This window comes from Arabidopsis lyrata (genome assembly GCF_000004255.2).
Source record: "Arabidopsis lyrata subsp. lyrata unplaced genomic scaffold ARALYscaffold_8, whole genome shotgun sequence".
Classification (NCBI taxonomy): domain Eukaryota; kingdom Viridiplantae; phylum Streptophyta; class Magnoliopsida; order Brassicales; family Brassicaceae; genus Arabidopsis; species Arabidopsis lyrata.
The window spans coordinates 12,819,783-12,832,477 of NW_003302548.1; positions in this window are offsets into that span (position 1 = coordinate 12,819,783).

Genomic DNA, 12,695 nt, shown 5'->3' on the forward strand with positions numbered 1-12,695 from the left:
GCAAAGACCCTGTGGTGGCCAGTGAGCAAAGGACTAAAACCTTCTGGAAAAGAATAGCAAACTACTTTGCTGCTTCTCCGGCGCTTGTTGGGATGCCAAAGAGAGAGTCTGACCATTGCAAACAAAGGTAGAGGAAGGTCAATGATCAGGTCTGCAAGTTTGTAGGTTCCTTAGCAGCTGCAACAAGCCAGAAGTCAAGCGAACAGAATGAAAAATGATGTAATAAAGCTTGCTCACCAAATCTACTCTAGTGATTATGGGGTCAAGTTCACACTTGACCATTGTTGGAGAGAGCTTCGCCATGATCATAAATAGTGTTCTGCTTCTTCACCTGGACAGAATGACAAGTCAAAAAGAAGAAAGGTAGGGGATGGAGCTGAAGCTACTGGTCAGTCATCAAGCTCCCAGGCAGCTAGCCATGGAGATGAAGCAATGACTCGTCCACCAGGTGTTAAGGCGGAAGAGGCCAAAGCTAAAAGGACTAACAAAGGCGTTGAAGAAGAACCAGATGCTCTGTTAAGGTTTAAGAGCATTTGGGAGATTAAGAAAGAGGACTTTGAACTGAAGGAGAAGCATAGCAAGCTCTAAATGTTGGAAAATATCCTTGAAAAAACAGAGCCACTTAGTGAAATAGAAATGGCTTTGAAGGACATGTTATCAATGACATGTTGTCAAACGCTTGAATGTTGTCTTGAATCAGTCTCTGTGTTCTGTTCTAATTGAATCTTATGTAGTTTGTGTTTTGCTTTAAATAAATGTTTCAGTTGTATGTGTTTCTGTTCTAAATGAATCTTATGTACTTTGTGTTCTGTCCTAATCTCCGTTTGTTTGGCACATTGTCTCCTCACACTCAAACAACTTATTTTACCACACAAAAACATGCATTTCACAAATCATGCAATCCGCATTAAAATATATATTTTAAATTAATTTCTATCTCTTAGATATTAATTCTTTTTTTTCTTTTACTTTGTACAAAAGTATTTTGATAAATATACTTATAATTATTAATACATTCATCAAACAAATATGATTTTCATAACATATATAACACGTAGGTATATTCGGCTTAACCTTAAACTAAATAATTAACTAAATATATTTGAAAACGAAAAAGACAACAACTTTTCCTCATCTTAAGGAAAATTCCAATTTTATTTAATATTTGTCTAAAAATGCACAAACTAATTTAGGTTGGGAAACACGATCTAATTCTATTTCTCCAATTTCTCCCATTCGCCATAACGACCGTTAACAGTGTTAACCAACTCGTCAAACAGTGTTAAGTACATTTATGGAAAAATTCCTAAAAAAAGGCCCGACTTATTTTATATTTGCCAGAAAATATCCGAACTTTTTTCATTGGCAGAAAAATATACAAACTACATTATTGTTGAAATAAAAAGCAGAACTTTTTTTTGGTTCTGATTCACTCCCTTTCGTTGTAACAGTTATCAACATAATTAACCAAATCGTAAACACCTTAATTTTTTCTTTTTTCTTGCACTTGATAGATATAGATCCATATTTTTTTCTTTGAAATTTGTTGTCTATTTGGATGCTTTTGAAGCTTGATCTGGAAAATGCTTATGATCGATTTCGCTGGGACTTTTTGGAAGATACGTTGCGGGGGGAACCTTGCGGAATGAGGAGGGAGAATGGTGTGGTGGTTTTTCACTTAATATAGGTATTTGCACCGCTCCGTTGGCGGAACTTTGGGGGAGTCTATTATGGTTTGTATATATTGCATGGGAGAGGGGAGTTCCGAGACTTGAAGTAGAGGTGGACTCGGAGATTGTGGTAGGTTTTCTCAGGACAGGATTTGTGATACTCATCCGCTGTCTTTCCTGATACACTACCGCTGGGGTTTCATTTGTTTGAATCCGTTCCGGAAAGTGTTCGTGTTATTTTTTTCGAGGATATGGAAGGGGCTTCGTACCCGAGAAACGTTCGTATGTAATTTTTGTTGTTTAGTTTAATAAATTAGGGGAGACATTGTCTCCTCCACCCTCGCAAAAAAATAAAATAAATAAATTAAACATTAGTTGCATGTTTTTTGTCACAATTTAGTTAGAAATTATTTAGCTTAGATTTTCGTATTATATTAGTTTCAAAATACTAAAACAAAAAAAAAAATTTATAGATATCTATTTTACCTATGGCCTTGATAACTCTAGGAACGGTTCTGGCTATCTTTATTTATCACGTGTAAAGAAAAGGATAAAAGTAACAGTGTTTACGATTTGGTTAATGATGTTTATAACTATTACGATAAAAGAGCATGAATCGGAACAAAAAAAAAAGGTCGTACTTTTTATTTTAATGGTAAATTAATTTGAATATTTTTTTTGCAACGAAAAATATTCGGATATTCTTTTGGCTAATACAAAAGAATTTGGTCTTTTCAGGAATTTCTCATAAATATATTTAACAACAATGTTTGATGATATGGTACCGTAAGGGGAAAAAAAAAAATTAGATTGTGTTTTTAATTTTAAATATAAATTAATTTATGTATTTTTATAACAAAAAACTCAAATCTTTTTCTAAAAAATATTAAATAAATCAGATTTTTTTCAAAAAAATTTCCATTCATCTTAGCAATACTGTTGGATTTCTCGATGATATGGTGGCATTTGTCTTTTGAATGTTATAGATAGGCTTGGGCATATTAGTAATGGATTTACTATCCAATGGGGGTAATTCTAAACATTCGGTTCCGATCCGGTTCGAGTACACTCGAGTTCGGTCGGTCTGGGTAATAATTATGAAAACCGATAAATATCCGAAAAAGTTGGATTCCCTTCGGTTCGTGTCTGATTGGGTAAAAATTACCCATAAACCCGAAATATTACAAGAATACCCAAACTTTTAAACAATTGTACATGCACAAAACACACAAAAAAAGAGAATAGAACTTCAAACTTAACATTAAAATCCAAGACAAAATCACAAAGATTAATACTTAGAGTTAAGAGTAGAGAAAATGACAAATAGAAGTTCTTAAACTTCTTAAACAAGAGTATCTAATTGGCAAACCGCAAACAAAAATCTGAATATGAAATACATAGAACTAGAACGAGTTGGGCCCTGTTCGTTTGCCTGTCGCTGGATTCAGCGACAGCGATCAGCGACCAGCGACAGCGATCAGCGACCAGCGATCAGCGACCAGCGACAGCGATCAGCGACCAGCGACAGCATGTATTGTTCATTTGCTTGTCGCTGGATTCAGCGACAGAAACTAGCGACTGTCGCTAAGAGCTGTCGTTGTGTTGTTCGTTTGACTGTCGCTCAAAACAGTCGCTATATGTTTAAAATTCTGAAATTATTATCTATGACAATTTATATTTTAAAATAAAAAAGTAAATTGCATATATCATACACCATTAGAAAAAAATCAATACATTTCTTTACTTTAATTTTATCAAATTTAGTTTGACTATAATTACTTTGATTCATTTGAATCTAGTTTAATAAGATTTATTTTAATTTATTCATACTTTAATTTAATTTAATAAAATTAATTTTAATTTAGATTATATTTAATTCGATTTATTTGAATTTAATTGAGTTTAATTTATTTTAATTTTGTATAAATTCATTTAATTAAGTTTATTTGATTATATTTAATTTAGTTTAATTTAATTTAATTTATTTTTTATTATTTTTTTTAATTTATATTTTTTTATCGCTAAGTTGTTCATTTGCCTGTCGCTGGATTCAGCGACCGAAACCAGCGACTGATCGCTGAAACCAGCAACTGACTGCTGAAAATTTCAGCAACTGAAAATTGAGGTCGCTGGTCGCTGGCGACTGTCGCTGCAATTGGTCGCTAAACCAGCGACAAGCAAACGAACAACTTCTAATCGCTGTCGCTGGTTTCAGTGCCAGCGACAAGCAAACGAACAGGGCCTTGATTAATGATAAGTGATGACTTTGTTTTGCATCTTTGTCTACTGAAAAGATAAAATAAACAAATGCCAACCTCATTTGTGTGTATAAAACTAGATAACCTAGGTATAATACTATAAACCTAAATCTATATGTGTATATATATATATATATATATCCAGTTTGGATAATGGATAATCCCCAAACTGATCCGGTACCCACAAATTTACCAAAATTGTATCTAATGTAGTAATTTATTCTTATCTTTACCTGCCTCAAACCGGCTTTTCCAGTCCGGATATCAGTTTGGAAATCGGATCTGTTTTTTTTTTGCCCAAGTCTAGTTATAAAGGTATTGGGCCTTAACAGTAGGCATGACCACGGTTACGGTTATTGCGGTTACGGTTTATTAACCTTCGGTTACGGTTATAAATTTTCTCTAACCGTAACTTTAACCGTTATATATACGGTTAAAACGGTTACGGTTAAATACGGTTACGGTTACAACGGTTACGGTTAAATACGGTTACGGTTATTTAGTTATTACGATACGGTTAATATCAAAGACAAAAACTTGGATTTTTTTTAACCTTTAGAATAAAAAATTTAATGATGATATATCAAATAATATTTATTTTATAGTATGTAATATATGTGATTATATGCTTATAATATTTATAGTTAATTAGCTATGTTGTTTAGTTAAGTAAACCATGAATAACTAAATAAATGGTCATAATTATAATGATTGAGTTATTGTCTTATTGTCTTATTCCAATAAAACTATAGAAAAGAAGTTGTGAAAATTAAGAAACGAGTACTGAGTATAAATAATAATTATGTAAACTATTTATGATTTGATTTATGAAAAATGAGTAGTGGAGTGGATTAAATTTAGTAGTGGAATAATTATGTATTTAAGGTTTTAACTGCACGGTTAATTATGCGGTTAACCATACGGTTAACTAACGGTTTTGATACGTTTACGGTTAATTAACGGTTACGGTTAGTATATTTTTTAACCGTAACTAATCTATTTTTACGGTTAACGGTTACGGTTTTTAACCGTTTTATACGGTTACGGTCCAGTTACGGTTGAGAAACGATCCGGTTACGGTCCAAAATACGGTTACGGTTAGCTTTTGGTCATGCCTACTTAATAGGCTGAATTTGGGATGTTACACTACGTCTCGTATAAGAAGTACGTATTCTATGGATTGTTTTATTCAGATGTGTTTCGCCATACCATCTAGATTTAAATAATTAAATAGCTATTTGATGTAAATAGATAAAAACCAAGTCTCTTAATAATCTAAAATACATTACGACATCAAATATAAATGATGTTGTAATACATTTCGCCAGAAATATAACTAATCATGTAATACCTTACGCCATCAGTTGTTTGTGTCAACCCAACTTAGAATCTATATTTTTCTTTCTCAACTAGCGATCGTTATTATTATAACTTATTTTTCCGTTATTTCCTTTAAAGAACCAAAAACTGTGTTTTACATATTTAAAGGACTTTATTATTTTTTGTCTCGGTCTTAATGATAGGTGATAGGTTACAATTACAAAATTGTAGTTGTAATAGGACCTCCGAGTACAATTACAAGTTACAAGTGGCACGTTTGAAAATAATAATAATAATAATAATAATAATAATAATAATAATAATAATAATAATATATCACTTTTGAAATTTACCTATTCATATATAAACCCCTTATTTATTTTGATATACTATCATCATTATCATCATTCATCACTGCCACACTTACCTATTCATATATAAACCTCCTATATATATATCTAGACGCTTTCACCAGTGTTATATGCATAGTTGTTTCATAAATTTTAAGTTATTTGTTTCGAATCATTTTTCCGTATAGAAAAACTTTGAATTATGTTTGTTATTTTCATAATTGTTAATGTATATGCATGTTAGTTGAATGTGTACAATGTGATAATGTGCGATAAAAGTTGATAATTATGATTTCGTGTAGACGTGATTAAGGACCATGTAAAACTTAGAGTAAATTGTATCATCTTTTTTCAATAAACTTATGATATAAATGATAAATCCATACGAACACCGGTTTTGTACTTTAAAATCTATTCTGAAATGGATTTATCATGGAAAATTGATCAAAACATGTAAATAAACATCTTTTGATAATACCGCCAAAAACCGTCAATCAGTAAATCTTTAAACATAGCATCACACTCAAATATGAATCATCTCAAAGAATTTTTTTTTATTCAGTTTACTATAATTATAAACCTCTATTAATTAATAATCTTTGATTATAAATGCATCCTTTGCTTTTTTATTTGATTATAGTATTTTATTTATTAACACTGGTAACTATGGACTTCCTGACTAGTGTACATGACGATGTCTTTCACTTTGTGTACCCCAAGGAGTACCATAAAACCGTGAACCTTTAGTAATAATAGATAATAACCTAATATTTATTTGCCAAAGTTTCGGTCAGTATTTTGAATACATCAAATCATTTAAAAATAGATGAAAAGTACAGGGGAGTATATATATATATATATATATATATATATATATATATATATATATATATATAGCTTAAATCATGTATGCTAAGATATCCCGTAGTTTACAAAATCTAATCTAATTATTCTTACGAGTGCAACCAATTCCAAACGCCACAACCACAGTTTCATTACGATATAAATAAATTAGCCTTGCAACATGAGAAAAGAGTGTTATAACTAAGACTTATCCGATGGTGTTCATAAATTTCCGAGGAGTGGAATTACGCCATGCCTTTATTAGCCACCTTGTTGCCGCCTTTGAACAACACAGAATAAATTTCTTCATAGACAAAGATGAACAAAAGGGAAGAGACCTAAAACACCTCTTCAAAAGGATCAAAGAATCGCATATTGCGCTAGCAATCTTTTCGAGGAGATATGCACAGTCTAAATGGTGCTTAAACGAGCTGGTGAAGATAAAGAAACTCGCAGACAATAAAAAACTCAAAGTGGTTCCAATTTTCTATAAGGTGAAGGTAGGCGATGTGAGACACCAGAAGGGAGAATTTGGTCGCAACTTTTGGAAGTTGGCAAAGGCTTCAACTGGCGAGGAGATCAAGAAATGGAAGGAAGCATTGGAATTCGTTTCATCAAAGATGGGTTTACCTTTAGGAAACAAGAGGTACTCTTCATGATCTTCCATTCTTTTTATGAAAGTTTTAAGTGAACAGAACCGCATTTGTGTATGTGGGAAGTAATATTTTGTGCACACACATGGCATAGCCTTGAAAAATAAACAGTCGCCTCTCTTGTGTGTCGTCCTTACAATTTTCTATTGCTGCCTTGGTAATTTGCATTGCTATTTCGTGGAAATCATGTTTACAAAACGATGCACAATTTTTCTTCAATGATTTTTAATAATTATAATTAATTTGACGTGTGTTATGAATTATTCACTTGTTTTATTGAAAAATTGGATAAAAACTCTCACTTTTTCTAAAACAAATTCAAAACTCTGAATATTTTTTGGATTTTAAATACCCACCTTATAGTAACAGGTAAAATAATTCCTAATATCAATAAACCCAACATAAATTCAAATCGGTATATTCATAAATAGATATTAAACATTTTGGTTTAGGAGTTTTTCTTTCCTAAACTCTAGTTTACAATTTTTTTTTTCCAAATTTTGTTTCTGTTAGGATATAATTTTTTTTTATGAAATCGTAATTCAACATCTACATAAATTTCCACACCCAGAATATTTTCATCCGACATAATAAACATGTATTCAAAATTAATATCTCACTTAAAATACTTAAATTTAGAAAAAACTGTCCCTTTTGTTGTACACATTGTTAATAATACTCCATTCAGCTGTAAATATTCAAAAATGTTCTTTCTTAAATATTTCAAGGTTTATAGTGGTAACTAGTAAGGTTTTATATATATAATAATACTTTATAGTCTTCACTTAAAAGTATGTGAGAGGAATAGGGATGTCATAGGTTTTTCTTAGAAGACCATGTGGCAATCGAAAATCTCCACATTTGTCGACTCAGCCTTCGTACCATGGAGCATCTTTGACTAATTTCGCCATGTCTTGGGTTAATCAGATGATTGACTCCAGATCATGACCAATTTGTACATGGATGAACTAACATGTTCTTCAAAATTTGATCCTCGGTTAGTGAAAGACTTTGTGCGATCTAGTTAGTCTGCTTAACTCCGAAAGACTCTCCAACATGATTTTTGCACACCCCTCACTAAAGCAAGACAACCTTTCCCAGTCGTAATTGCTCCACGGAAGCAACACGACTGTCACGAACCGTCCCAATGAAACGGTATGTGACATTCTCCCCCACCCATCAATATGCTCGTCTTTGTACATGGGAAGAATCGTCAAGATCGTACGTTGTGTCGTTGTGGGATAATTCTACTTCTATTCTATTCAATGACTCGGCACCTTGTCTTAGTCTTCAGGACACCTCTCCCTCGACTTTCTATTTCCAACAAATAAGGCTCCCCCATGTACCCATCTCGTTATGGGAGCTGGACGGAGACGATACACAACGCTCTTGACTCTAATACCACTTGTCAAAAGATGTTCTTCGAAAATCGTGCGACAATCGACATCTCCACAGTTGTCGACTCAACCTTCGTACCATGGACCAGCTTCGACCGGGGTTTTCTCTGCCCTAGGTTCATTAGGTAATCGGCTCTGGATAAAAACTATGTTTTGCATGGATGGCCTAATCCGTTTTCCTAAGTCTGATACCCGGTCACCGACAAACTCCGCGTGATCGAATTGTTCACTGAAAGGACTCTTCAACCTGAATCATTCACGTCCCTCACTAAAGCACGATAACCTTTTCCAGTCGTAATGGTCGCGGAAATAACGCGAGTGTCACAAACTGTCCGTGACATTCTACCCCTCCCCCTCCCCCTTTCATCAATGTGCACGTTCTCGTGCATAAAACAGGTTTTCAAAATCGTTTGTTATTTCATTGTGGGATAATAAAAGAAATTTTCACGTATATGTTTAAAAAAAGATTTAGTCTCACAGTTTGGCAAAGTGAGATTTCAATCTCATGTTTTGACATTTAAGCCATTTTATGACGAAAATGCCCCTAAAAAATTAAACCAAACGGTACAGTTACTATGCGGTTTAGTTTCTTTTGATTTTGGTTTAGTTTCTATTTGTTTTGAAAAAAAAAAAAAAAAAAACTGTCTAAACAAATCGTCAAAAAGACGACTCTCCTCTCTTCTTCTCAGAAAATCACGAAAGATGAATTCAAATCCCTAATTCCTCTCAAACCCAAAACACTTTTCAGATATCAAACTCACCACCAACTTCCTCTTCTTCCTCTTCTTCTTCTTCAACTTTCCTTTTCAAAAACCCTAATTTCACCAATCCTTTTTCTCCCCAATCCCACAGATGCAACACCACGTAGCTTCCAATCCCTCCGATCAATCCATACGCGACGGAGTAAGTCAACGGCATTAGAATCATTGTCACGAATGCCGGAATCGCTTCCCTCATATCTTCCCAATTGATCTCCGTTACCGATTTTATCATCATCACTCCGACTAATATCAACAGCGGACCAACCGCCCAAGCTGGAATCGAAGCTAGCAATGGCGTGAAAAACATCGCTAAGAAGAAATAAACCGCCACCGTAATCGTCGTGAGCCCCGTCTGTGGATGTCGGATTCACACACTCAAGTATTTTGTTAGGTGGGAAAGATTATTCTTGAGGGACAAAAAATGAATACGTAAAAACTTGTAAATTGATACGAAAATTGCTATAGTATTTCTCTCTTGAGAGGAAGATGCCCTTTACATGGCCATTGGCCTTTATATTTATACATAGCTAAACGACATTTAAAATGAGTAATTAAGTGCAATTATTTCTTCTTAAATGTGTCCGTTTTGATTCTTCGGCTTTAATGCTCAACGTTTGAATTTGAGTTGACTCTGATCTTCATGGGCCTCGCCTCTTCTGGCCCAAATGTCTTTGAACCGACTTACCCGTGTCTTCTACACCGAACTCGCGTCACAGTGCAGTCACTTCGGATTATCTAAATGGTGACAACCACTTCGACCATCCCTTCGGCTCGCGGATCCAATGGGCTTCATCCTTTACGGGCCGTTATCCTGATTACGTGGCAATCTTTGGTTGGTCTCGTACTTCTGGTGCGGGATCCGACACCAACAATTAGCCCCCCAAGTTCTTCGAAGTGCTATTCCAATTCGGAGGACTTTAAATGCTCAAGTGGCCAAAGATTGCGCTCGAGAATCTTTCTGATTTCCCGCCGAAAATCTCATCACTCCTTTAATTTCGGCACTAGCCATTTTTAACCGAGTGACATCTGTCATCATTATGACCGTATATTGATTAATTACTATTAAAACGGGAAAAACCTTCCCACTTCCCACACGACTTCCGAGGCGGTTTCATCATTAGCTTGAGGTAACTTCTTTTCACCATTACTCTCTTCTTTTACTTTTGTACTTTAATCAAAACCTCTCTCTTCGTTCCTTCACCGAAACCCTTCTTCGCCGGAACTTGAATTTCTCTTTCTTCCCAATGACTTCCGATTCCGATAGACCCGAGTCTCCGTCTTTCGACGAGAGGCGTTCTAGTAACGACGAGTGCACCCGCCCTGGTGATATTGCCGGTCCGCACTTTAGGTCCACTTGTACTCTTCAATCCCTCGAGCGATTGAGAGAGCTTTGCCGGATTCCGCCGGAAATTATGGCGGAAGCTCAAATAGCTTCCCCCACAGAATCTCCAGAGAACCATCGCGATGGTTACTTCTGTGTGTATGAGATTTATTTCAAGGGTTGCGGGCTGACCTTTCCTCTTCCCGAAGCCCTAATTTTATACCTAGCGGCTCTTGAAATCGCTCTTCCTCAATTAACCCCCAATCTTCTTCGTACTATTCTCGGCATTATAACAATCGCGGCGGAGGCCGGTTACGTTATCGGAGTCGCCGAACTAAATGAGCTTCTAAGCGTGAGAAGCTCATCGAAGAAAACGGGGTATTTCTCAGCATATCCTAACGCCAACAGGAACATCATTTCGCATCTTCCAAACAAGGATGAAAATTGGCATCATCCTTGGTTCTTGATTAAGAAAACTCCCGCTTCGATTGGAAATCTTGCAGATTTCCTCCCTTCGAAGTGGTCGGCGAAACCTGGTAGAGATTAGGTTGCCCGTATCTTTCCCGGTTGTTTCTTTATTTTTATTAACTAACACCGTTGTTTCATTTCGCAGCTTTCATCGCTTCCAATCTCCCATCTGAAGAGTTCATCGAATTCTTCAAAATAATTCTTGAAGGGGAAACCCTTTGGAATTCCTTCACTCTCGAACGATTCATAGAGGCTAACCACAGACTCAGGATGAGTCCGCCTGGTCATCTTCACCAAATTCCTCCCCCTCCCTCAACTCAGGGAATGTCATCTCGGGCCCTTGCGGCCAAACGTAAGTTGCTTTCCAAGCCGATGGCTGAGGCTTGCGAGGAGAAGAAAAAGTTTCTCACGACTTCCATAGACAAGAAGGACTATAGTAGGACCTTGCTGGTCGATGATGGCAGTACCGAGGGAGCCCGATCTGTCGCTTCCTTCAGATTAACTCCCCGTCGCGATCGTCGCGACTCACGTTCTCCTCGGAGGGATCGATCTCCTCGCCGTGATTCACCTCGTCCTTCCCGAGATGATTTTAGTAACGAGCCAATCAAGAACTTGGTTCGTCGAAAGAGAGACAAGTCTTCTCGCAGTGATCCTTCCCCGCAGAGGGAAAAGTCAAGGGTCCGGACTGACCGCTCACCTCGGTCATCCCCTCCTTCTGAACCAATGGGTCCTCCACGACCGGTTGACATGTCCTCCTCTTCCCAGCCTGACAGTGGGAAGACCGCCCGGAGTGCGTCTCCGAAAAAAGGAGATTCTGAATCTCGAGATGCTCCCTCGAGGCTGAAGCCTGCTCTTGTACCCCAAGTCAAATCACTTTCAGGTTTGGTGATTTACACACACTTAAACTTTTGTCTTTATTAAAATTCCAATTTTTACAATTCTTCCTTCTTCACAGCTATGGAGAAAGAGGGCAGCGTCTTCCGATGCTTCAAGACCCGATCGGGTTCGATCTTGCCAGACTTTGACAAATGGCGCCCTGCGATTCGTGAACGTTATTTGCTTCACGCACATCACTCATCTCGGGTTAGTTTCGCTTTCTTTTAAGTATATTTTTTATTGTATTGCCATTCTGCGAATATGACTCGTCATCCTGGGTTCATGTATAACGCCAGGCTCAAAGCGAATTTAACGACATGGTAGAACATTACGAAGGGTTGGTCATTGGCCGGGAGAAGGAGATTGACATGTGGACAAAGAAACTCTCCGCTCTTGAGGCCGAAGTCAGTTCTTCTGCCGGCTCCAAACACGAGCTGGAGGACAAAGTCGACAATTTAACATCCGAGCTTGCGCAGGTAAAGGGGGAGCTGCAGGGTCAGTACGACCAGAACTTCAAGCTCCAGGAAGAGTTTTCCGGCATTCAAGGTAGGCTTCAAGAATCCGAATCAAACGCTGATTCCCTGAACAACCAACTCATCGAGCTCAACGCAAAATACAAGGCGATCGCCAAATTGCGTGATTCCGAGTTGGCGAGGTCGGCATCAAAAGCTAGAAAAGAGGTCAAGGGACGCGGGATGGAGTTGATCCAAGGGGCCATCCGATTCATGCAGACTGAGAAGGCTAGGTCGGACTTGGAGTCAGACATCAAGGAGCACGA